The sequence below is a fragment of the Corvus moneduloides genome, chromosome 13, assembly GCF_009650955.1.
Source record: "Corvus moneduloides isolate bCorMon1 chromosome 13, bCorMon1.pri, whole genome shotgun sequence".
Taxonomy (NCBI): domain Eukaryota; kingdom Metazoa; phylum Chordata; class Aves; order Passeriformes; family Corvidae; genus Corvus; species Corvus moneduloides.
Genome location: NC_045488.1, coordinates 10859311 through 10882651, shown reverse-complemented (window position 1 = coordinate 10882651; position 23341 = coordinate 10859311). Strand labels below are relative to the sequence as shown.

The window sequence follows — 23341 nt, the reverse complement described above, 5'->3', positions numbered from 1 at the left end:
CAAATCACATTCTGTGTAATCCTCCCAGCCTTGCCCTCCCAAACAGGGGCTGCTGCATTTGCAAATATCCCTCCTGTTCACTCTCATTTCACTGGGCTGCCCTATCTATGCAAGGCAAGTGAGGAGAAAATCAGTTTTGTTTTCTATTTAACAAATGCCAGAGGCAGAGATGCTCTCAAACAACGAGATTGTCTCCTCTTCCAGTAGGTGCTTCATGGCCAGAAGTCCTGCCTGGGGCTATTGGCTGTGCAAATAGGCACTGGGCAAGGTGTCAGCACCAGTTTAATCACAAACTGCAAGGGGAAATCAGAGGTGAAACAAGAGCCTCCTGTCCTTGGCCCACCAGGACTCCTTGCCATCAGGCATTGCGCATCATGGGAAGTGCTGAGCATCTGTCCTCTGCCATGTGTTACTGCACTGCCTTTCTTCCCTGCTATCTGTGCTCAAGGTATGGCAGACCTTTTCCTGACTACCTGCAGGAAGAAAAGGATACTCGGGTCTTCCAAGAGTGCATCTGTAGGTACCTGCTCCAGTCCCACCCCTGTGCAGGGTGTACTATATGCTGGCTGTGAGGGAATTTAACCTGGTCCGGCGCTTGTGTTTGCTGTGACACCCAACAAACACCTCGAGCCTTGCCATGATTCAGAGCATAATGTGTGGGAGCCATCTGGTCCCGTAGCTGAAGGAGCAAATGGAAAATCTGATGAAAACACAAACAGTCACAATGAGAGACTGAAAAGATGTGTTGATATTACAAGGAGAAGTCTCCTTTTGTGGGGGGGTAATCTCATCACCCATTGCCTCTTTCCTGCTCCTTCCTCTGGAAACCTGCTGATAGCCAGGTTGCACTCAGCTCTGGGAGTACTCACACCTTTGGGATGCTAAAAATATGTTTCGTGCGCTTGAGCAAACCACCTGAGACAAGAATTTGCTCAGCAGCCAGCTGTGCAGTGAGCAAGATGTGCAAGATGCTTGCAGAACAGCGTATTTTACGGAGCTTGGATTGATCCAGAACTTTGGCTGGTTTAAGATGTGTTCTCGATTGGGATTAGTCACTAATATTGTCTCACTGCTGTGCAGAATTAAAGCTTGTGGCTGTGACAGACTGGAGTTTCACCTCAGCTTGCCTAGATATTCTCAGCCCTGGAATGGAGGTGTATTTGGGAGGGACTGGAGCATTAGGGGAGAAACAAGGAACTCAGTGCAGTGGATGGGGTAGAGCTTGGGATGGCTTGGATTTGGCAGAGTTTTTGTGTAACTTGTCCAGAACACTGGGTTAATAGAAGTTGTTTCATTGTATTTTGGAGTCAGTCTGGGTTTCCCTCATTCTAACCCTGTGTAGTGGGTTGAGTTCGAAACCGGGCAGAAACACCAATTAAATGTAGTGGTTTTGATTCAAAATATCCATTATTTACTTATTTTTCTTCTGTGAGATAAGAATTAGGAGAAAAGCAAAGCAGGCACAAACCTTAAACAGTTGCAGTACAATGAAAGAGCATTATTACTAACAGAATTAAAAGTAAAGAGAAAACAACAAAACAAAATTAAAGTAAATTCCCCCCCCCCCCCCTCTTTCCAGCACTTCTCTCCTTTTATCCAGCTCACACAAGGGATAACAGAACATGGGATGTTAGTCAGTGTTGCAGTTCTTGAAAAGTCTTTCTCTTATGCTTAAGGAAGAAAAGGTTTTCCTTCAGTTGCACGTGGTTCCCAAACTGCCACCAACAGCAGACCCGCCCGGAAACAAACAGTCTGCTGTGTGTAGAACATCTCTCCCATGAAGAATTTCACAGTTCATTCATACTACAAAACATGGGCCATCACATGGGGTTATTCATCTTTTTAAGGATAAGTTCTTTTGGCCTGCACACAGAGGCTTTTCTTCGCCACAAGTCTCTAACAGCCTCTCACTACTTCTATATAGCCTGGCATAGGCACTCTTCACAAACTTCACAGGCACACGAGGATACTCCATCCCCCCATGTTCTTCAGACGGATTAAAGAGACAAGCAGTTTGTGGTATTACAGTTTCTTACCACGGCATGCAAGAAGGTTTCTTTTAAGCTGCGCGCCAGAATCGCGGCACCGCCCTCTTTTCCCCCGTCGCCATGCTCAGCTCCGTCCCACGGGACTCACTTCTCTTTCTCTCTGACTCTGACGCCGCCATGTTGAACAGTGCTCCCGTTCAGGCTTTACGGTGGGGAAAGCCTCGCTCCCTTTGTGCTGCTGGCTGCACGGTGTCCTCTTCAGTTCAGCACGAAGTGTGCTGGCTGCAGACAGGAGGCTCTGCCGGCTCCCGCTGGCTCCGCCGGCTCCGCATGGAGAGGAGAGGGACCCGCCTGTCCCCAGAAGCCGCGCTGGATGGGTTTAGCTGTGAGCAGTCCATGGCTGGTTTGAGCTGCCTGCGGCTCTGGGACAGTTCCCCCCAGCGACCCAGGGTCCGTGCCGTGGTGCTGAGAAAGGGGGAAAGGGGCAGTGGCCTCAGCCCGGCCCAGCGGGGCCGGGAGGCTCGGAGCCCCCCAACCTTCCAGCAGGCGAGCTCCAACCAAAAAGGGGAAGTCCCGCCTTTCTGTGTGGTTTAAATATGTAAATTGTGAGAAGCGTAATTGGTCTTAAAGACTGTCCATCAACTCAGGGTCAACCCAACACACCCTGATTTCTAATGTTTGGAGGACACAGGGAAGGCAGGGACACAGAAGATGCCTATTTTAGTACTTCTCTTCAGGGAATGCACGTTTCAGACAGGTACACTTTTGTTTCCTCTAACACCAAATTAATGGGATTGATGTATTGACTCCACAATTCTTCTAAAAATTGCTTCAAGATTTGGCCTGCTTCCAGGCTGGTTAAATGCAATGTGCACACAGTTCAAGGCAGATATTTAATTATTCTAGTATTAATATAGTTTAAAAAATTCAGTTCCCTGTGAAATGCAGAAGGCAATAGTGTAGAGAGCAGCCCAGAAAGGCACCATATCCTGGGTTCATCCCACAGCAAGGGCAGCAGGTGAGGGGGAGATTCTGCCTCTCTGCCTCACTCAGGTGACACCCCACCTGCAGACCTGCCTCCAGCCCTGGGGAACAACATCAGAAGGATTTGGAGCTGCTGGAGCAAGTCCAGAGGAAGCCATGGAGATGCTCTGAGGATTGGAGCCCCTCTGCTCTGGAGCCAGGCTGGGAGAGCTGGGGGTATTCAGCCTGGAGAAGAGAAGGCTCTGGGGAGACCTTAGAGCCCCTTCTAGTGCCTAAAGGGGCTCCAACAGAGTTGGAGAAGGACTTTGTACAAGGGCCTGGAGGGACAAGACAAGGAGGAATGGCTTCCCACTGACAGAGGGCAGGGTTAAATGGGATATTGGGAAGGAATTCTTCCCTGTGAGTGGAGTGAGACCCTGGCACAGGTTGTCCAGAGAAGCTGTGGCTGCCCCATCCCTGGAAGTGTCCAAGGCCAGGCTGGAGGGGCTTGGAGTAACATGATCTGCCCTCTGTAAGGTGTCCCTGCCCATGGCAGGGGGTTGGATCTGGATGATCTTTAAAGTCTCTTCCAACCCAAACTATTCTGGGATTCTATGATTCCATTATACAATAATAACCCGAGTCAGTCATTTGTCAGTCTCAAGGCTTAAATCCACTGTCTCTATGACCATTCCTATATTTAACTAAATAAATACTGGCAAAGTACTCACCTCAGGTACTCAGCTACTGTATTTGTAGACTATTACAGCTGGTGATGGGGTCAGCAGCTCTGACCCAGGAGGAGGTGACCGGTCTGGGGGATGGTCCCAAAAAGAATCGCTTTCCTGAGGCCCGGTGTCTTCCCTCAGCTGCTGGCCAGGAGGGCCTGTGCAGAGGCTGTCAGCTCTTTAGTGATTATCAGCTCGTGATTCCAGCTCAGCTCTGCAGGGCAGCCTCCAGGCCAAGCCAGACCAGAGAGAGACGAGAGGCTCGTGTGGCTGGTTCCGCACGGAAGGAAGCTTTATTGTTGGTCCCCTCCAGCGAAGGGGAAAGCCAGGGATGAGAGCTCTCTGTCACAGGGACAGAGGCCTAGCTTTTATAGGGATACAGGGGGTGGGTGAAGGCCAATGGGTTACAAAGGATCTGCATAGGGTCTCCTAAGGGATTGTGGGTCTGTCTTTTCTCGCCGTGACCATAGAAGAGGTTGCCTTTCCAGGGAGTCCTGCTGGGCGATTACGAAATCTCTTATCTCAGCAGAGATCCCTCCAGGGCACGGGCTGGGCATATCCCAGAGTAGACTATGGGAACATCTCTGTGCCAGGTAGGCTCCTGGTCCTAAAAAGAGAAATAACTTGTATTAGGAATGGAGTAAGAGTCCTGTATTTGATTTTTTGATCACTGTGTCTCTGCTTTTATGATCTCACTAGGACAGTTACTTGATGCTTCTATATTTTGAGTGTCAACATGACTCCTCCAAATATTTGAAGTCATCTTTGTGTTTAATTTCTTTTCTGGCAAAACAGCATCCACTGCAGTTTAAGAATAGAATACATTAAAAAAAGTATACAACTCCAAAGCATAGAACATAGAATTTCTGGGCAAAATTCTCCTCTCAGTTACACTTATATAACTCTGGAGTAGTGTCTTCCTCTTTCTTGTTACTCTGAACCTCCTTTTCATCTCATTGGGTCAGAGCCATAGGACCTACCACACATGGCTAAATCCTATTTCATCACAACTGTTGCAATCTCCTAGACAAAATTACAATCTCAGAGGAAGTACATAAAGATGCATGGGCCTCAATATCCTAAAAATATGCTGCTGTCAGTTGTTCTCTGTTAGTAGTTTTCCATGCAAATGAAAATACTGTGGTGGTGGAGAACTGCTGAGCTATCTGGAGCAGATATTTTCTCCACACACGCAAGCAGAGAATCTGCACTATTTGGCTGAGCTCCTTTATAAAACATGTTCAACAGCTCTTTCTTTAAACAAAGAAAGGGTTTGCTCTAAACCATTTGATACTTATTTTGTATAACTTGGCTGTCCGTGCTATAGAAATGCTGTTATGGTCCAAGAAGACAGATTGCCTGGGCTGGAAGCCCCAGCCCTGTTCCAGGGAAGCACATGGCTTCCTTACAATGATTATGATTAATATAATTACTATTCAGTATATGGTGCAATTGTTTTTGGTGTTTAAAACAGAACAAAACAAAACAAAGCAGGTTTGGAAAGGAAAACAGAGCATCAGAAAAAAAAATTGTTAAATAGGAAGTGGTTGACTTTCAGGAAGTAACTCCATATCCAGATTCTGCTATCCAGTGCTTCCAGTCATCAGAGAATGGGAAAAAAAAAAACCATTAAATATCCCAATGGTCCTTTAGAAAATAATGCACCTCCCTTTCTGTAGGTACAACATTTTACGTCTCCTGTCCAACAGCTGGTGGTGTCAAAGGCCAAGCGAGCAGGACGTGGAATGCAGAGCCTGACATTTTTCAGCGGTTGCTGAAGGCAAAACCATCTAAAACTGTAGCAGATGTTCACTTGCTTCCTGTCTGCTTATCAGCCTTGCAAAGGCACTTGGGTTTTGTGCTTGTTGTGCCAAGGGTAGCTATGGAGATCTCATACAAGCTGTGCAATAGTGATACGCTGAAGAGTTCTTTATGTATTTGGTTATGAATGATCAAGAAAATATTATGGTTTCCAAGAACTCGGTCAAAATTTTCCATATGTACATTAGATGTTCCCCTCACATGACAAGAAAATGACAGTGTATAAAATAACTTAAGAAATACACTTCTGCAGTGAAGATGTTTGTCTGGCCTCAGTGTGCTCATGTTTTATACATTGTTTCTAGTACACCATGAAATAAAGAATAGTATCTGCAACCAACTGTATTTCTCCAAGGCCTTGAAAATGCTCAAGAAGAGTTTTTAACTGTCAATTTAAATATCACTGCCACGAATCCTTTTTTCTTGCACCTCAGCTGTTTTAATTCCTGTTTTTATTCATTATGAGCTCCTGTAAATTAAAACTTTAATATGAATGACTATAGGCAAGTGTTAAAGCAGAGCTCCATCTATTCTAGAGCTTTGAGATAGCTTAGAGACTGATTTTTACACTGATGCATTTATATTATTATGCATTTCCAATACAGTTGAGATGCAGGGCAATTAAGTTCATTGCTTAATAGATGGAAGTTCTTTTCCTCCATGAAATAGAAGAAATAAAGGAATTTACTTTATGTAAATTCTAGCCCAGATGTTTTGCTTTAAGGGTAGCAGAAAAGGATGGATTTGGAAAGGTTCCTTTGCCCATGTTGAAACTGGGAACCAAAAGTTACAGCTTTGACTTATCACTGGTAGACATGGTTATAGATATTCCCATGGGAAACAAAAGGTTTCAGAGGAACAGTGGCTCTGTTGGTGTTTGCCACATTTCATGTAACACTATCCAGGAAAAAGAGCACTAGGTAACCATTATTGCACTTTTAAATTGTCAATACCATTGCAAATCCATGTTAACCTGGAAATGCAAACAATGGGCACAGAGTATTCCTTCTAGGGGTGATATTCTCTGCATTGCAACATCATGACGCATGGCCCAGGAGGAACTGAAGCCCTTTGGGACAGTTGGTTCCAGGGGAAGTAGGTGTGGACTTTCTTTTGAGAATATGAGCTCCCATACGAAAGCTGGAGGCCTAAAATTCAGTCACCTTCCTGTCCCCAAAGGCAAGGAACAACAAAGCAATGCATGAAACAAAAGAGAAAAGTTGTTGAAATTAAGATATGAGGACTTCATGCAAAGGGCAGACTTGCAGGCAAAGGATGATCTGAAGAATGCGGCAATAGAAACTGCCTGAAGCATCTGGGAAAACACCATAAGAAGTACAAAGATGAAAGAGGAAAAGAGGGAAAAAGGGGACCCAGAGATCAAATTTGTATGAGCTGGGAATGTAGAGAAGGTGAGCACAATTCTGTTGGTGAGTTCCTGGAAGAGATGCAGTAAATATATTAAAAAAACAATGTACTGGTACTGTGACTGGGTAGGAGAGCTTTTGTCTGAAGAGTTTGAAAATTGAGGTCACAGTATTTAGACTTCAACCGTACATGGTAGCACAGTTGGAAGCAGGATGGATGAGATGGTTTAACAGGGCTTCATTGTAGACACATTAATTCAGTTTAAATAATTAATTCTCTTTTAAATTGACTCTACTCTGCACACTTGACATTTTGGAAAAGCTGCCATTGCCTGGCCTTCTGGTAAACGCTTTTGCATCTGTTTTCCATTGTTTCGTTCTTGAAAAAAATCCTTGTCACTAACAGGAACCATCAGCAGCATGGAACAAATTGACTTGCCAAGGACATTTCCTCCCATCTCATTATTTATACTGGAAGTACTCTCTTTTTTTTGTATCAAGAGTCAGTCTGTGATTTTTTAAAATTGCCATTTATTAAGGTAGTTTTGTACTGTATTATAAGTCAAATTCTAGCTTGGTTACATAAATTACTTTCTGTGCATCAACATTTGGTCATACATTTTCCAAGGAGGTGATCAAGCAGTTTAATTAATAATCAATTCACAACTTCCCTCTGCCTACCTCATTATGAGGAGCCCCTGACTGTTGAAAGAGAGGATCTCCCCCAGGTACAAATCAGCAGATACATCACTATCCCCCTTCTGCTCTTAGCACATTGATTTTGAGCCTCAAGTGGCTGAGATTGAGTGGATCTATAATATTATTTGACACAAATTGGGTTAAACAAACAGGTTTTGTCTTTTACTCTCAAGGTGATTTGGTTTGTGTTTTCTCTTATATCCTTTCTCAGCTCTTGGTTGTGGATCAGTTGCTAAGAAAGTGTTCATCTCGTGTAAACTCCCCCATGGAAGTGTCAGTGCTGTATGGCAAAGGAACACAAACACAATTTGGGGGGGGTCTGTTGGAGTTGGGGCTCCTTCAGGTAACCTGGAGCCAACCCTCTGAGAGCTCAGCAAAGGGCAGAGCCTGGGCTGACCTACATTCCCAGTGACTCACCATGAGATTTAATGTTGTTGCTGTTTTGCTGGTTTCTCAGCAGTTGCTCGCTCAGGCTTTAAACAAGGGCACTCTTACCTAACCAAATCGATGGATGAGCAGTTAGGACTCAATCTAATAGAGCCAGTATTTGTAATAATAGAAGGGCACATTCCAGAGCAGTTACAGAAGAAAGGAATTTCAGATAATTAGGAGAGGAGTTGAGCAGTGATACAGATTTTAAAAGTACCAAAGATAAAATAACAGATACTAAAAATATCTGTATTGAGATCAAATCCTCATGACTCAGTACTCAAGCCAACTTCCATTCTCTAGGAATTAGTAAGGAAATAATCCAAACAGGGTAGGTCGTGGTGTGCTGCCTTACTCTGGACTTACACTTACACTTCAAAGATGTATCTCACACTGAAAAAGGGCAGACTCAGGTCTGACTTTTCAGGGCAATTGAAAATTTTAAAAAGTATGTTCTGTAGTTGCAGCTTTTTAAAAAGAATGGTGAGTTTATTTCTATCTAGAAAAAAATTGAATAGTGAGCACCCTGGATCTTGAAAGGCAGAAGCACTGACAGCAGGGCCAGAGATGCATTCTTTGTGACAAGAACATAATTTTAAATACCTGTAACTTTCTAGCAAATAACTGAGGAGTGATGAATACAGCTTGCAAATAGAAACACAATTTCTTCTCTTTTTGTCTGCATGAAGTGTTCTCTGACTAGATGCAAGACTTTGAAAGTATTGAAGATACTGTAAGCATTGAAAGTACTTTGAAAGAAATTAGTATTTTGAAAAGTATTTTGACATGCTGTAGAATCTCGGAAAAGCAGAAATCTGTGTTAGGAGAACTTCAGCTACAATCTGGGTGAGATTTTCAGTGCAGATGTGTCAGATGCATTTCCTTGGAAACTCTCCATGACAGTTAGTGAGAAGAGTGACCCAACGTTTTCTCACCGTACAAAATAACCGTTCTGTTTGATGATGTAATGTGCATGAAGCACTGCTTGGATTTCCACAGCAGAGTCCTGTTTAAGCTTGTTTGGGAGAAGAGATTTTGTCTCAGAAGAGTTTCAAACATAGTCTAGCAAATCTCTTTGGTACATCTTGACTGATCTCAATCAGTTTTCAGAATTTTAATGATCTGGTTTTATTTCCAGATAATGACTATTTATGTAAATGAGATGCCTTATAAATAAATATGGAAATTATTCCATAATATTAATTACAGGCTTTATGGTTCAAACACTTATTATATAAAGGCAAATGGTGCTGGGGATTGTCTTTCAGTTTGTTAATTTAGTTACTTTGTTAGTTTTATTTTAACTTGACTTACATATGTTGGGCAGTATTTCCTGAACTAAAACAAGGTGTATTGTGTGCCTGGATATATCAAAGGATATAGAAGGACAGTAAAAATCAAAGTGTATCCTACAGTGGTAGTAGTAAATGGAACCCAGACTTCAGAAAATTTTTGTCTAAGAATCAAATAAATGAGTTTTACTTGGAGAATCTCAGCTTAAGTGTTGTTAGCCATTTACTCAAAAATTAGTTTTAAATTAATTATAATCCTTTGCACTTCTATAGCTGCTTCTCTTGAGAATCTCAGTAGTGTTCTACAAACATTAATTAAGCCTAATAGTACTCCTGAGAAGTGGTTAAGTGATAGATATACTTCACCCACCATGATATAAGCAATCTCTAGAACAAAATACAAAAACCTTGAACAGTAGGACTACACAAGAGTTTAGAGTCTGAAGTATCCCAGTCAGGTAAAATGGTGGTGAAGGTTTAGCTATGTGGAATACAATTGCAAAGCCTGGGCATGATTCAAAGATGAATAAAAGTGCAAATAATAAGGAACTCTTCACTAGAGATCTCTAGTGAAGGAAAGTTGTTTTTTACCTGATGCGAGAGGAGATACCCACAGTATCACGTGGTGTGGCTCTGGTGATGAATTGGATACTGATTCAGAGGAAAACCGCTGTTTGCAGAAATCACCCCCAGATGGGCCAAAGAGCAGGCATCCACATGGAACATTTAAGGCTGATTCATGAACAGCAGGGATAGCAGTTAAGTCCTTCTCTCACCCCTGAGGGAACAGGAGCTGCTGAAAATAGCAACAAACCAGCAGTATCAGTGTGTACATTTACAGCCCCAGACTGTTATTTTTGCTGGCGAATCTGCATGCACAATTTCCTTCCTGATATTACTCCACAAAGAGAAGCTTTTGTTATCTGGCTTTACTGATGACAGCAATACTTAAACCAGGTTAGTGTTGGCACAGCCAGCCAGCTGGCTTTGGTAGATGCATTAGGATTTGAGCCATCCTCAAGCAACACTTCTGCTGTCCCATGCTCACAAAATGAGCTGCAAATATTTGTCCAAACTGTACACGCTGATTGCTGACTAATGACAGAAGAGGTATGGATGGCATCATTGCTTGACACACCGACCCGCAGCAACACAGCCAAGCACAACTTAACTGTTTTCTTTCTCCCTAGCACCAAAGGCCATCCCCTGAGTCTCTTACCATTCGAAAGCTGATAGCTGCTGCCATGCTGCAGTGCCTTGTGAATAATTTTAGCAGTTGCTGAGGGAAACTTTACAACGTGCAGCCTAAGTCCTTAGATGCACACTCTGAAATCTTGAGGAAGCAAATCAGCACTGGAAAGGGAAATTGTAATAAGTTTGCACCAGATTTTTATTTATGAAAATGACTTGGAAGCAGCTGGATCTCCTCCTTGGGTACATTCTCTTTCCTTTTTGTTTCCCAGCATTTCTGTGCTTTTGGGACCAGAAACTCTCCCATAAATATTGGCAATACATGCTTGACGAGAAACTCTACCTGCTGGAGAAAAAATCTGCTCATTTTATCCAAGTGGAATGCCTAGATACTGCAATTAGACAATTAGACTTTATCCTTACACATATACAGTAACATTCTTTATTTGCATTTGTGAATTGTAATTCACGACACACATGACTCCAGTGCTTCTGCTGAGTTCAGTGGCCTGTGGATCAGGGCTCGTATTTGCTTCATTTCCCCATATTTTTAGCTGCTTTTAATTACTTTACCTAGAGAAGGGGCTAAAAAATATTTTCTTTTTTTGTTTTTAATATATATATGCTATTCTATTTCCTTTTATAATTTATAGCCAGTAGTTTCCCTGGAGTGTAAAAGCTTTTCAGAAATACTATATTTGAATCAGTAAAAGGAAGAGTTGACCGCACTGTTGTACTGCTGCACCATAATATTTAAATACTTTATTTATTTCAAAATCTCTCCTAGAACTTAATCCTTCCAAGCAGGGACAGTCTCTTTATGTCAAAAGGGATAAGTTCCAGATTTTCAAATATGCATATATGAAAAAGTCCATGAAGACGTTACTTCGTTTCCAGTGTGATTCCAGCTTGCCAAAGGCTCCATTTCACTGCATAACCCTCCGGATGCAGATCCATTACTGCACCGTAAAGTGGGTTACTGGACAGGGTAAGGCAATTCATCTTCTGAAATGCAGAGACTTGTTTTGCCAGTTATGGAGTTTATAATTATCCATTATCTTCATAGTTATTTTTACCAAGGTTACAGATAGGTCTATTTGAAAGGTACTCTGTTGGGTTCTCTTGGAGGCTCATCCTTCCCCTCGTAGAGGTAGACGAGCAGCGCACACAGCACAGCCAAGCGAGTTCAAAAGGCATAAAACTGGTGAGAAACCGAACAGATTAAGTCCCAAACTGCACACTTAAGAAACTGAACTAAAATTGTTTTGCCTACGGAAGCCAGTCTCTGCCAGGAAAAACTGGGAATAGTGATAGCTGCCTTTTTTTTTTTTTTTAAAAGCACTGCTGAAGCCCCATGAATTATAAATCGTCAAAGCTCACAATCCTGGGACAAAGTCTCTTAAAATCATGTCCTGGGACAGCAAAGTTCTCCACTTTAGTCCTGGCTCTGTCACTGACCATCTGCCACTTGTCTTCTGCTTTGCTTGAGTTTACCCATGTGTAAAATGCACTTAAAATAAGCTAAACCAGACTTTGAAAATTACTTCAGTGCCACAAGCTAGAAATTTGGGGTTGTAACATGGAAAAAAATCATTCTGTGGTTGCTGGTCCATAGAAAGCCTGCGTGTCTCTCTGGCTGCACTCCAGGGGAGGCTAAATCTGGCTGCCAGGGCTCCGCCCTGCACTTGAGAGGCAGCAGAATCCCACATTAAGCGTGCTTGGTGCCTGCCCACTGCACTACATGCAATTGTTAATTTGTGTAATTAGCTTACTATGCACAACAAGAATCTGATCCAACACCAACTGGAATTAATAAGTAAACTTCAGTGACTTAATGATCTTGGGCTGGGGTCTTCATGTGCAAGTAGAGCTCCTTGCTCAGAGATCCCGAAAATCCCTGGGAAGGGAAAGGCTTTGTCTGACTGACACATAGACACATCTCTGTGCAATGAGCCTGGCAGGAGCTGGGCACACAGTAAATCTGTCTCTGACTGTACAGTAGCACTATTCACTGATGCTGCTCTTTATTCACAAATAAATACAGCACTATAGTCACAATTTTTCATAGGCCCTTTCACAGGTGGCTTTAGAAGAGTCTTAAAGTGGAAAATTGATGACAAGCTATGCAGGAAAGCTTCGTGGCGAGATTTGTTAGGAAAGGTGACTTGATAAAAGTGGTGACAAGCTAATAATGAAATGGAACATTGCAATTAAATGTGCTGGTGGGGAAGAAAGTATGCCACAGCCAAGAGCATGAGCAGCAGGTAGGTCAGGGAGAGAAAGCAGCAGAGGCTTGATGGAACAGGGTGGGAAGGGGGGGAGATGTAGGAACAAGAAAGACAGGACAGAGATAAGCACTGTTAGCTGTGATGGCAGGATTGGGCAGAAACTACTTTGGTGTTTGCATCAAGCCTTGCAGAGAGAGATCCCTGTCCCTGACCGCAATTTGTTGACATTGACACAATATGTAATTAAATGCAGATAGTCCTAGAAGGACAGAAATGGTGGAGGGAAACAAATTGACAGCAAAACAAAGACATCTACCCAAAGTTTTACTTATAAAAGAGCTGAAAAGTATGAAAAATGCCAGAGTATTTGTTTCTCTAAAATGAGTTTCCTTTAGAAATAGTCTAGAATATTTTAATGGCTATGAACTTAAACCCTGCAAAGAGAGCTATTCATACATCAGTGCAGGGATTTTGCTCAGTATACAGGCAGCTGTAACAATACTCTTAGAAACAGGAACAGACCCATTAATCTTGGATGTTAACGCTGAAGCCTACATGAAATTTATGCCTACATGAAAAATGAGCAAGGGCAGAGAACACAGAACAGTTTGCATATCAAAAATTACTAACACTAGCCAGAAGATGGACTTCATTATTGCTATTTATTTGAAAAGCATTTCCAAGATTAAAATATATCGGAAATTGATTTAGAAAAGTTTCTACCAGCACACAAAATAATTTAAGGACATGCTACAGGACACAGAGCATCTTGCTGCAGTGACTAGTGAGATTCTGGGTTCTTGGTCTCTCACTTACCCCACTGCGTACTGTCGGGAGAACCACGTTCTTTATGGGTGTGGCTAGAAATGCATTTCAGGTGGAAACACAAGGAATGAGCAATATTCTTGTACTCCCTGACACATTCCTTACTCGGTTTGCTGCCTGTTGAGAAAAAAAACGAGACAGACTCAGCTTCCAAATATCAACCCTGGCAGTGCAGAGCTGTGCCTGCATGTCCAGGCTTGCATATGAGTGCTCCTGTCCAGGTAGACACCAGCTTGTGTCAGCCACCACATTTCCTATATGAGGGCACGAGGAGCAGCATTTCTGCTGTAAGCAATCTAAATAATAAAGGCATGTGGGGACAAACAGTGTTATTTTATACTTTTTTGGTTTTATATTCTCCTATTTGGTCAGATTTTCAGAGGGATGAGGTAAACCAAGAGAGTAGCTTTGAACATAATCTATTTACAGTTCAGTTTTTATAAATGCACAGTATTTACAAATTCAGAACTTCATATGAATTTTATGGATTTTATAACAAGCCACATCTAAACCCTCCAGCCAAACATCCAAAACTGAGGTAAGCCTGAATTCAAACTCAAAATTGTATGGTTGGAGCCTATCCCTAAACAGTACTTCGGTATAAAATTTGGAGACTCAGGGTTGCAGTAGACAAGGTGCCAGAAAAGTAGTATTTATTTCTGTGTCGGTACAGGCAAGAGGACTCGTTCTGTTGCGCTCAGCAACATCTTGACACGCTGCACTAATCTTAGCTGCACGCTCTTAAAAGATTATTTTTGTCTCGGGTTCTTTTTCTAGCCTTTGATGCAACAGCCTGCTGCGGGTTACATCAAGCCTGCAGAAAATCCCTCGATTTTCTCATCTCTTGTTTTCCAGACAGCCGGCACTTCCTCCGGGTCCAGGCGACGGGCGCCGCAGGTGAGCCAAATCCCGGCCTATTTGGGCCGGAGATTAATTTCTGTTTAAATTAAAGATGCTGTCTGGATTAAAAGGCTGAGGTGGGGGGGAGGCAGAGTCGAGCCCATGGTCTGTGCACTGTTTTACGCGCTTTCACTGAGGGCGCCCCGCTCCCCGCCTTCACGGCTCGGAGCCGCGTTCCGTGAGGGGGAAGGCAGGAGCGGCGGACCCGCGGTGCGAAGGGGAACGCTCAGAACGGACCCGATGGGCGGCGGGGCACGGCCGCCTCCCCCTCAGGAGCAGCGGGACCTGGCGGGCACCGTCCCGCGCGCCCGCCCCGCCGCGATCACGGGTCGCCGCCCACCTCCCCCGCCCCGTGACAGCCAAGATGGCGGCGGAGGGGAGGGGGGATCCCGCTTGAGCCGCCCACACGGCGGGAGGCGGCGGGGGCGAGCTGGGCTCCGCTGGGATGAGATAAGGGCGCGGGCACCGAGTGCGCTGCCTCCCGAACCCCCTTCACTGCCCGCTCCTCGCCCCGGGGAGTGCGGCTCCCGCTTGAGGTGAGGGCGGCGGGGCTGTCACCGCTGCGGGGCGCGGACCGGGGGGTTCTCCAAGGCGATGCCGCGGGTCGGGTACTGCCGCGTTCCGGGGCCGGCGGGGAAGGGGCGCGGGACTGTCAGCGGAGGCGGGGAGGCCGGCGCTCGCGGGCCGGGGACTGAGGCGGCGCGGGGGCGGCGGTAACTTTCTGCTGGGCCGCGGTGGGAGGGGGGAAAACTTTCTCCTTTCTCCTTGTGCTCGTCGGCTCGAGGCTCCCGCCAGCCCCGGCCGGGCCCAAGGGGCTCCCCGGGCTGCGGGGCCCGGGGCTGGCCGAGCCCTCGCCGCCGACCTGCCATGTTGTACGGGCTGCACGCCGGCGGGCCGGGGTGTGTGCGTGTTCCCGAATTCGCGTGTGTGTGTACGCTCCCCAAATCCCCGAGTGTGCGCGTTTCCCCGATCCGCGTGTGTGAGCGTGTCCCCCAAATCCATGTGCGGTTTTTCCGCGCAGCACCGCTGCGTCAGCCGGAATTGCCCAGTGGTGCTCAGCCCCACGGTGCGCGTTTCTGTCCCGACTTTCCCTTCGGTGGCCTGGCTTACCCTATACCTGGATTAATGTGGCGCGCTGGACACAGTGGTAAAAATCAGCCTTGGCATTTTTATCGTCGCTCTGTCATGAGGTCTGCGTGTAGCACAAGTTGCTGGCCAGGGGATGATGGTATTCAATAACTTCCCAATGATGGTTGTTATTTTGAAGTTATTTCAAACAGGCTGCATTTAAAAATGTGCCGCTTCTCCTTTGCTAAAAATGGGGTCTTGACTTGCTGCCTAGTTCTGGAACATCATTTTTTTTAATTAACTGAGTGGAAGTGTGGTGTTCTGGACAGCTTTTTACTTCATTTCACAATTTTTTCTGGAACTGTTGCTCAACTGGAGGTTTCCGAAAAAGTGTTACATTACAGTACATAGTATTTCACTTTTTGAATGATTACACGCAAATATTTAATCTTGGCAAGTGTCTGGTGGTTTAGGGAAACTAATTGAGTTAGTCTAGCCAAGGAAGGTCGAGGGGGAGTAAATGGATTATTTCTGGTTTGTGTGTCTAGCATGCAAGTCTTACTTTGTAAGAGTCCCTTGCTTTTTCTCTTTTTTTTTAAGTCATATATTTAGAGTACTGGTGAAACTTCATCTTGCTTTTAGAGTATTGAGGAATCTATAAGTTTTTTTAAAACTAATATTAAAGTGTAACTCTGGTAAAGGGAGCTCTTTTTTAGGTGCTATCATGACTTGGCATTGAAATAGTTTAATTATCAAAAATAGAGCATTAGAGTTTCTGTGGTTAGCTTTTGAAGAAGGGGAAAACTGCATGGAGCCTTCAAGACAGAACAAAAATGATTAAGCTTCTCTACAGCCTTAAGAGCTTCTGTGATGTACATGTTTTACTTCTGGAAATGTTGGGCTCCAGCTGGATGAGTACTTTCCTCGGGTTTGAGTGTCGTCTGCTTCTTTGTGCAGGCTTTACCCAATGGCTTCTGCTTCTTTGGAACAGGCTTTACCCAATGGCCTCTTCTAAAAAGTGCATTTGTTAGAAAGTAGCATAAAATATAAGATCTGCTTCTGCAAGCAGTAAGACAAAAAGCACCAGGACTATTTTCTTTAAACAGGGACTTACTTAGAAATGTTTTCCCAGTATTTGAGATTTTCATAGATCTGAGTATTCATATTTTTTGTAGCCGTGTGGTTGCAGGTTTGTGTTTCTGGTGAGCAGCTTGTTCTATATGACTTAACACCAGTATGGTGCTTAATGGAATTACTATATGTGTTAATGGCAATATTAGCAGTTGTCTAGTTAATATAGCCAGAGTTAATTATTAGTTAGAAAAAGCACAAATATTGACATAGCCTGGCACACACTATAGGGCTCAGGTGAACAGAGCTGATGCAGGTCAAGCCTTAGAAACAGTGTAAATAACCTGCTTCTATTTAAAATACGTGCTTGAAAGGGAAAGTAGAAAGGTGGAGAGTAAAGCCAGCTGGTCCCTAAAGGGAGTGAGGTTGTGTGTATATATATATATATATATATATATATATATATATATAACTCTTCTGTGTGACAAAAAAGAATTGTGGGCACCACCACTGCCAGAGGCCAGTTTGTCAGTTTTTAATCTGCAAGATTTTGCATTGAGGGTTTACTAATTTCTAGGTTAATTCCTGCTGTAGTGTGTGATAGCTGGAGAAAACTGTCTTGTGACTCTTCTGAGAGGAAGACAATTCCTAGACCAAGCTGAATGATAATGGGATTTGATGACCTTGAGGTTTTAATAGGGGAAAAAGAAATTTGCAGCATCACTTAAATATTCAACATCCTTTTTTATTTCCATCATGCTCCCCAGCAGATGAGTTGCAGTTAGTTTTGCAAGTCATAGTAGCCTAAAGTGCTTTCTATAACAGTGGCTGCAGAAACATTTGTGCTTCCTGGCCAAACACAGGCAGGTTGTGGAATGGAATAGTACAAGAGGTACTTAGTCAAAAGCTTTCTCAATCTTAAATTTATCTCCTGAAATGAAGACTTGCAGAAAGCCTTCTTTCCATTTCTTGTCCTTTCTTCATCTATGACCTGAGTTTTAAAATACGGTGTTAGCATGACCAGAAATTTGGAGGCCAAATGTTGCCCAATTTATGTTGGATTAAATAAGAAGTGAGTGTAGCCTTGCAGTATTGTTCAAATGTATGTTTGGGGTATTGATGATTTCCAACTATGTTGCTATCTGACAGAGCATTTCAGTAGTGAAGGTTTTGATACACATGTGGCTGTAAAACTGAGGTATATTTCTGAAGTTTCCTGGAAAGAACTGTAATACTGAATAATGCTAATAATGAAAGAACCAAAAAAAGACACCAAAATAATTCCTGTACAAGTGCCTTAAGAAAGCATGATGCAATTTATGGTGATTGGTGTATTTCCAGTATGTTTATCTTGCTTGTTACAGTATTTTAATCAGGCTTCTCTGGGATGTATTCAAATTTCAAACTTTTGTTAAACTGACTCATAAAAAACCCAAACAAAAAAGCTCAAAATCCAAATCAAGCTATTCCATCCCCCACGTTGCAATCCCCCTCCAAAAGCAAAGCTGTAAAAATGTAGGACCTTTGAAGAAAGTTTAGGTTGAGCTTGCCCTTGTGCAAGGGTGCAGGTGTGGTTTGGGGGACTGAGATTACCTGTCCCTTGTCCTTCTGCTGTAGCTTCACTGGATGGTGACAAGAGCACAGAAAAGGCCCTTGGTCTCTGCACTTATATATCAATTCTGAATGTAAATAATATTTGCTACTGCAGACACAAATCATGGTATAGTTTTCTGCCATACTAAGAGCAGCTTACAGCTATCCTGTGGAGTTAAAGCCAGCTGTGCCTTATTTTAATTGAGGAATAGCCAGCAGGTAGGGGATGAAGATGTGTAAGCTGTGAATGCATCACCACTGTTCAACTATTGTTAAAAATCAGCTGTTTCTAACACTGGTACTGACCAATAAATTATTTGAAGTGATTGAAGTTCTTTGCTATATGGCATAATAATCCTTGGATATTTTCTGCTGCCCTTCAGTTCAGGTTTAGTCTATGCCTAGTCTGAAAGTTTGGTCGGTGCCTGCTCTGGAAATAGGCTGCTGATGCTTATTAAGTGCTCCCACAGACTCCAGAGTCAAAATTAAACCATGCAGGGAAGGCTGTGTGGGGCAGTGATGCCAAGAGGTTTGATCTATAACACTCATTTCAGTAGCAGTCTGTGATGCAGAACTAGTCACTGGTAGTTCCCTAAAGAGCTCAGAAACAGTACCAGGAGGAAATTGAGAAGTGGAAATGAAAGACTTCAGAAAGTGTTGGCTGGCCCAACTATTTTAAATGGTGTATTTTTACCTTTTCAATATATTAGATGTAAGATACATTGCATTATCTAATATATAGATGAAAAAATGTATCTATATCTAATGGATATATTAGATAATGGTTACTGTAGAGGCTGAAATAGAATGAACTAAGTAATAATGGGAAGGGAGTGAAAGGAGGAGGAGCTATGGTCTAAAAATAGGATGAGAAGAATAAGGAGTGTGTTAGAGGTAAGTTAGCCAGTTATATCCTCCCTGTTTAATACTTACTGTAAATCTGAACTTTTAAAAATCTGGGTCAGGAAAATCATTAATGCTAATTAATAAAATTATTTCAATTTGGCCATCTGAAATGAAAGTGAACAGGCAGTAAGTGTGATGTATAAGTCCACGTATGTAAATAACAATGTCCCAAGAGAAAACCCTCACCTTGTGCGCAGGCTTTATGCAAACACAGAGGAGGGCTTTGTGGGCTGGACTCTTGAGTTTTGGTTTTGTCTTGAGCTTCAGAAGAAACTTGTGGGCCTAAGGAATTATTCTCAGAGTTCCTAACTTGCCAAGATCAGGATCAGCAGTAGTTACCTTGGCATATCATTGCTCTTCAGCTAATTTACAGTGAGTTTTGGGAGGAGACCCTAATGTTGTTGTCTATTGCTTTGCTGGCTGGGATACTGTCCCATCAATGCATGGTAGTTGATCAATATATTTGTAGCTGAGCTGGTAGTGGTACTTGCACACTTATTTTTCTGTGGAATAGATGCTGAACATTTTGGTAACTGGATGTAGAGATTTGCTGGATGAGGGAGGTATAAGTGAGTGTTATCCCTCCATTAAACCTTTCCAGTGGGATGTAGATGATCTGCAGGCAGCGGTTACAGCCCTGCAGATGCAGTCTGTGCATGGCTGTCCCTGTCTATAATTTGCAGTGTGGTCGAGTCCAGTTTTCTCATCTTACAAAACATTTTTGCTGGTCAAAGGGAAAAAAATCGTATAAAACGTTGTAAGTCTCAGAGTGTGTTTTTAAATGTAGCAAAATGCATTAGAAACAGTCCCCACCTGTCTTTCCTTCCATCACACCATGAATTCAAAATTTAATTTGGGTAGAGAATGGTTTCAAAACAAAGCTGAGGTTGGCATGTGTGTCCCAATGTGTCAGGGTGAAAGCACTTCTGTCACTCTTGGTTGATGCACTTTGACATTTTCAGTGACAGCTTTTGGGTTTGAAGCTCAATATTGGAAGATTTTCTATTTTCATTTGCCTTTATCTGCTGTGCCAAGAAAAATAGAACATTCTGTTTGGGGGACTTTGCCTTTTAAAAAGTTGTTGTATAGTAAATAGTTGTACAAAAAACATGGATGAGCCACCCTGCTGAACTATGCTTTGGATGAAGTAATATTTACATTTTATAGTGCTTATTTTGGCTTTTCTCCCCCTGATTTGCTACAATTTGTTTTCTGCATCCCTCCCTACAAACACAGTTGTATTTCAGAAATCCTTTCCATTCTTTGGTGGTGCCTTTTGGCCATAAATACTGTAATCTAGAAAGAAAAGTGCAAGTTTTAAAACTGGCCCTGTTGAGATTTGTCTCTGTTGTGAATCTTGTGGGATACTTGAACATCCTTGTCCTGAATTTTTTGTAGGCAGGGTTGAATTTCATGGGATTTTGCTGTGGCACAACTGGAATGATCACCGAAGGAGCCTGTGCCTTGTTAGACCCTCTTAGTAAATGCTTTGATTTTATTGAGACTACAAACAGCACTGTTCGTTGTATTGAGAAACAAGCAAATAGAACACTTGGTGAGTGAGGGGAAAATGTGTAGAAGATGTGGGATATGCCTGATTCTCCCTCAGGGTGAATGAAGTCTATTCCTTCCTGCCTTCTCTCTGCCACTTACTGTGCTTCCTCCTCTAAGCTTTGATGCTGTAGATGACCAGTTCCTGCTCACTTTACTGTAGTCATCCTGCTGAATCTAGATTAGCCTTTGAATTTAGGCCTAATCTTTCTTTCTTTCTTGGCATTTCTGAACAAGTCTCCTTGTCCCTCAGTTCTTGGCTACATTCCTACTTTCTTCTCCCAAATTCATGGTCTTTTGTTTTGTCCCTCTGCTTTTATCCAGCACTTTTCTGTTTCCCAGCACCTCTTAGACATCCTTTGTTGCCAAGTTTTCTGAGCTCTCTTGATTATCTCCTCAGCTGTTTGGATCAGAGATGTAAACCATGACTTGGTACAGATGATTGTGCATGGGCCTGCAAAACACTTGGTAGCATTTCCAGTCCTGTGATGCAGGGCAGAAAAATCTTAGGTTTTCTCCTAGGTTTTTTGTGGATTTTTTTCTTTTTTAATAAAAATTGATGCAGCGTCAAAGGGAGCCTAGTAGAGGCTGGTGGCTTCCTGTGAATTATTGTGTTGTCTAACACAATAATGCAGATGTGTGCAGTAGGGTCTAAGAAATAATGCAACTGATCACTTTAGCCCTGTTCTCACTGTTGCTGTCATTTGTGTAACTGTAGTAGGAAATGGGAAGAAAAAGTACAGGCGATGTCCTACTAAAAATAAAAATGCTATGAGGTTATGCTATTTGGGTTTTAATGTCAGTCCTCTGCATCTTGTTTCTTGAAGAAGTAGATCCTTTACTTAGAAGACCAAAAACTATTTGCAAATAAGTTCTGCAAGTAATACAAAATACAGCTGCAAGTACGTTGGCAGCAGTGCTGGCTGTGTTCCTTGTGATGCCTAAATCTATATTTTTTTCTTTCATTTAAGTCTCCTTATTGGTTTTCCAGAGAGTTGACTAGAAAAGAATCTATTTGAAGTGTCCATGGGGAGATTAGTCATGTGTTAATGCTGTGTAATTCTTGGACATTTTTCAGCTGTGCTTGAGGTCTGCAGGTGATCCCAAAATTTGTAATTTCTGGCACTCTTGGAAACTTGATATTAATGTTTGTATAGTTGGAGAAAATTATTTTGTACTACTGCTGCATGCTCTCTTTTTAGTCTTGTATGAAAATGTTCAAGGTCAGATACTGGAAAGTACCTGGCTGTAACTGGTGTGGGTCCATGGTGCTGTGTGGGTTAGAGAGACCTGCACCAGGGCTGGATTCACTCTCTGGGCTGTCAGAGTAATGAACTAACAGTGCTGATTGCTCCTGTGTGATCTTGAAGAAATGGTTTTGTACATTGGGGTTATGAACAGAACCTTGAACTTTGTGATCCCAAAAATATAATTCTGATAATCTAATTCCCCAGATTTTTCCGCTTCAGGAATGGAAGCAAATATTTCATGGTTTGCATCACCCCTCCTGGGATGCGTTTCTTCCCAGCCTCTCTTATGTTACACTTTGTTTGCTGCAGTCTTCTCATGGTAATCTTCTGAGAGTGTTTCCCAGTCTTGGGGAATAGAAGCTTCCTTTAAACAGAGTTCATTTTTGACTACAGCCTTGCTGATGCGAATGAGTTGTTCTGGGAGCCCAGAGTCTGAGTGCCTCCAGTGAGGCGCTGTCCTCAGTCCTGTGGTGCAAAACTGCTGCTTCAAAATGCTCAGATGTAGCACAGGCTCCTGGGCTTGCAAGTGCCTCAGTGTAAAACACAAGCTCAAGCTGTCTGTAGTGATACCAATGTTTAAAAGTGGCCATGCTGGTGTTCACCATATCTAAAGAAAAATTATGTATTGTGGCAGTAAGGGGCAAGATGACTGTATCACCCACTGCAAGAGGAATTGGGGTAAGGTGGCCAAATGGAAGAGTATGTGTTTTTTGCTGATTGTGGAGTAAGAAGGATCTGCTTAAATGTCCGAATCTTGCAAAGAAAAATGGTTTCAAGTAGACTTTGAAAGGTTCTTGGGCTGAGAGAGCACTTTGATAGCTGGCTAACACCTAGGAATGGACACAGAAAGTATTGATTGTCAGAAAATAATGGAAGAGTTGAAGTAATTTGAGTGGCTGGCTCATCTTTGATTTATTTTGGTTTAAAGCATTAGGCGTTGTTTGCATTCTTAAAGTATCCATGTAGCATAAAACTTGATATTTTGTTTCTTAGCTTTAAAGTCTGGTTTAATTTACTTTTTTTAGTGAAGTGATATGTAACCTTATCTTAGCAAGGAGTCCTACAGCAATCCACAGTGTTCATTTCGTGTGACTGGTGCAGTGAAGTGTGCAGAAAGTAAGTTTCAACAAATGTGTACATTGTTTGATTCTTATTTTTACTGTTTCTATAGAGAATGAAACTTTAACAAGAAGTCTATGTTAAAGCCTGGCTGACAGCAAGAGAAGCAAAGTGTAGAAGCAATGCCCTGATGAAAAGGTAGGGAACACATTGGTAGAGTTGGAAAAAAGCTTGTGTTCTGCCTTGGGAATTCCTGTGAAATTAGAGGGCTTCTGCTTTGTTCCCAGAATTGTTTGCTTGCTATGAAGAAAATACAGGGGGGAAAAGGCTTATCTGACAATTTTGCCAGGCAATTTTGGCAGTACAGAGATGGGGTGAAGTTTTTCCCTTGTGCAACTGCAGTTACTCACAT

At 42.9% G+C, this 23341-nt stretch overlaps 1 protein-coding gene and 1 long non-coding RNA gene across 8 annotated transcripts in view; one reads left to right on the top strand and one right to left on the bottom strand.

Annotated features, from left to right (window-relative positions):
• Positions 1–4147: 4147 nt before the first annotated feature.
• Positions 4148–15790, bottom strand: LOC116450503. Its single transcript, XR_004242811.1, has 4 exons — positions 15549–15790; positions 13523–13648; positions 9879–10083; positions 4148–4286 (listed from the first exon to the last, which is right to left on the bottom strand). It is a non-coding gene; the product is annotated as an uncharacterized LOC116450503 (long non-coding RNA).
• The window catches only part of DENND4A (DENN domain containing 4A), a 49221-nt gene continuing 40232 nt past the window's right edge, over positions 14353–23341 (top strand). For 4 of the 7 annotated variants that reach the window (XM_032123072.1, XM_032123071.1, XM_032123074.1 and 1 more), the window contains exons 1-2: positions 14784–14967; positions 23042–23127. The gene's annotated coding sequence lies outside the window, so the exon portion shown is untranslated. Of the gene's footprint in view, positions 14429–14783; positions 14968–23041; positions 23128–23341 lie in introns of those variants that run through there. The other 3 variants (XM_032123075.1, XM_032123077.1, XM_032123076.1) reach the window with 3 other exon arrangements.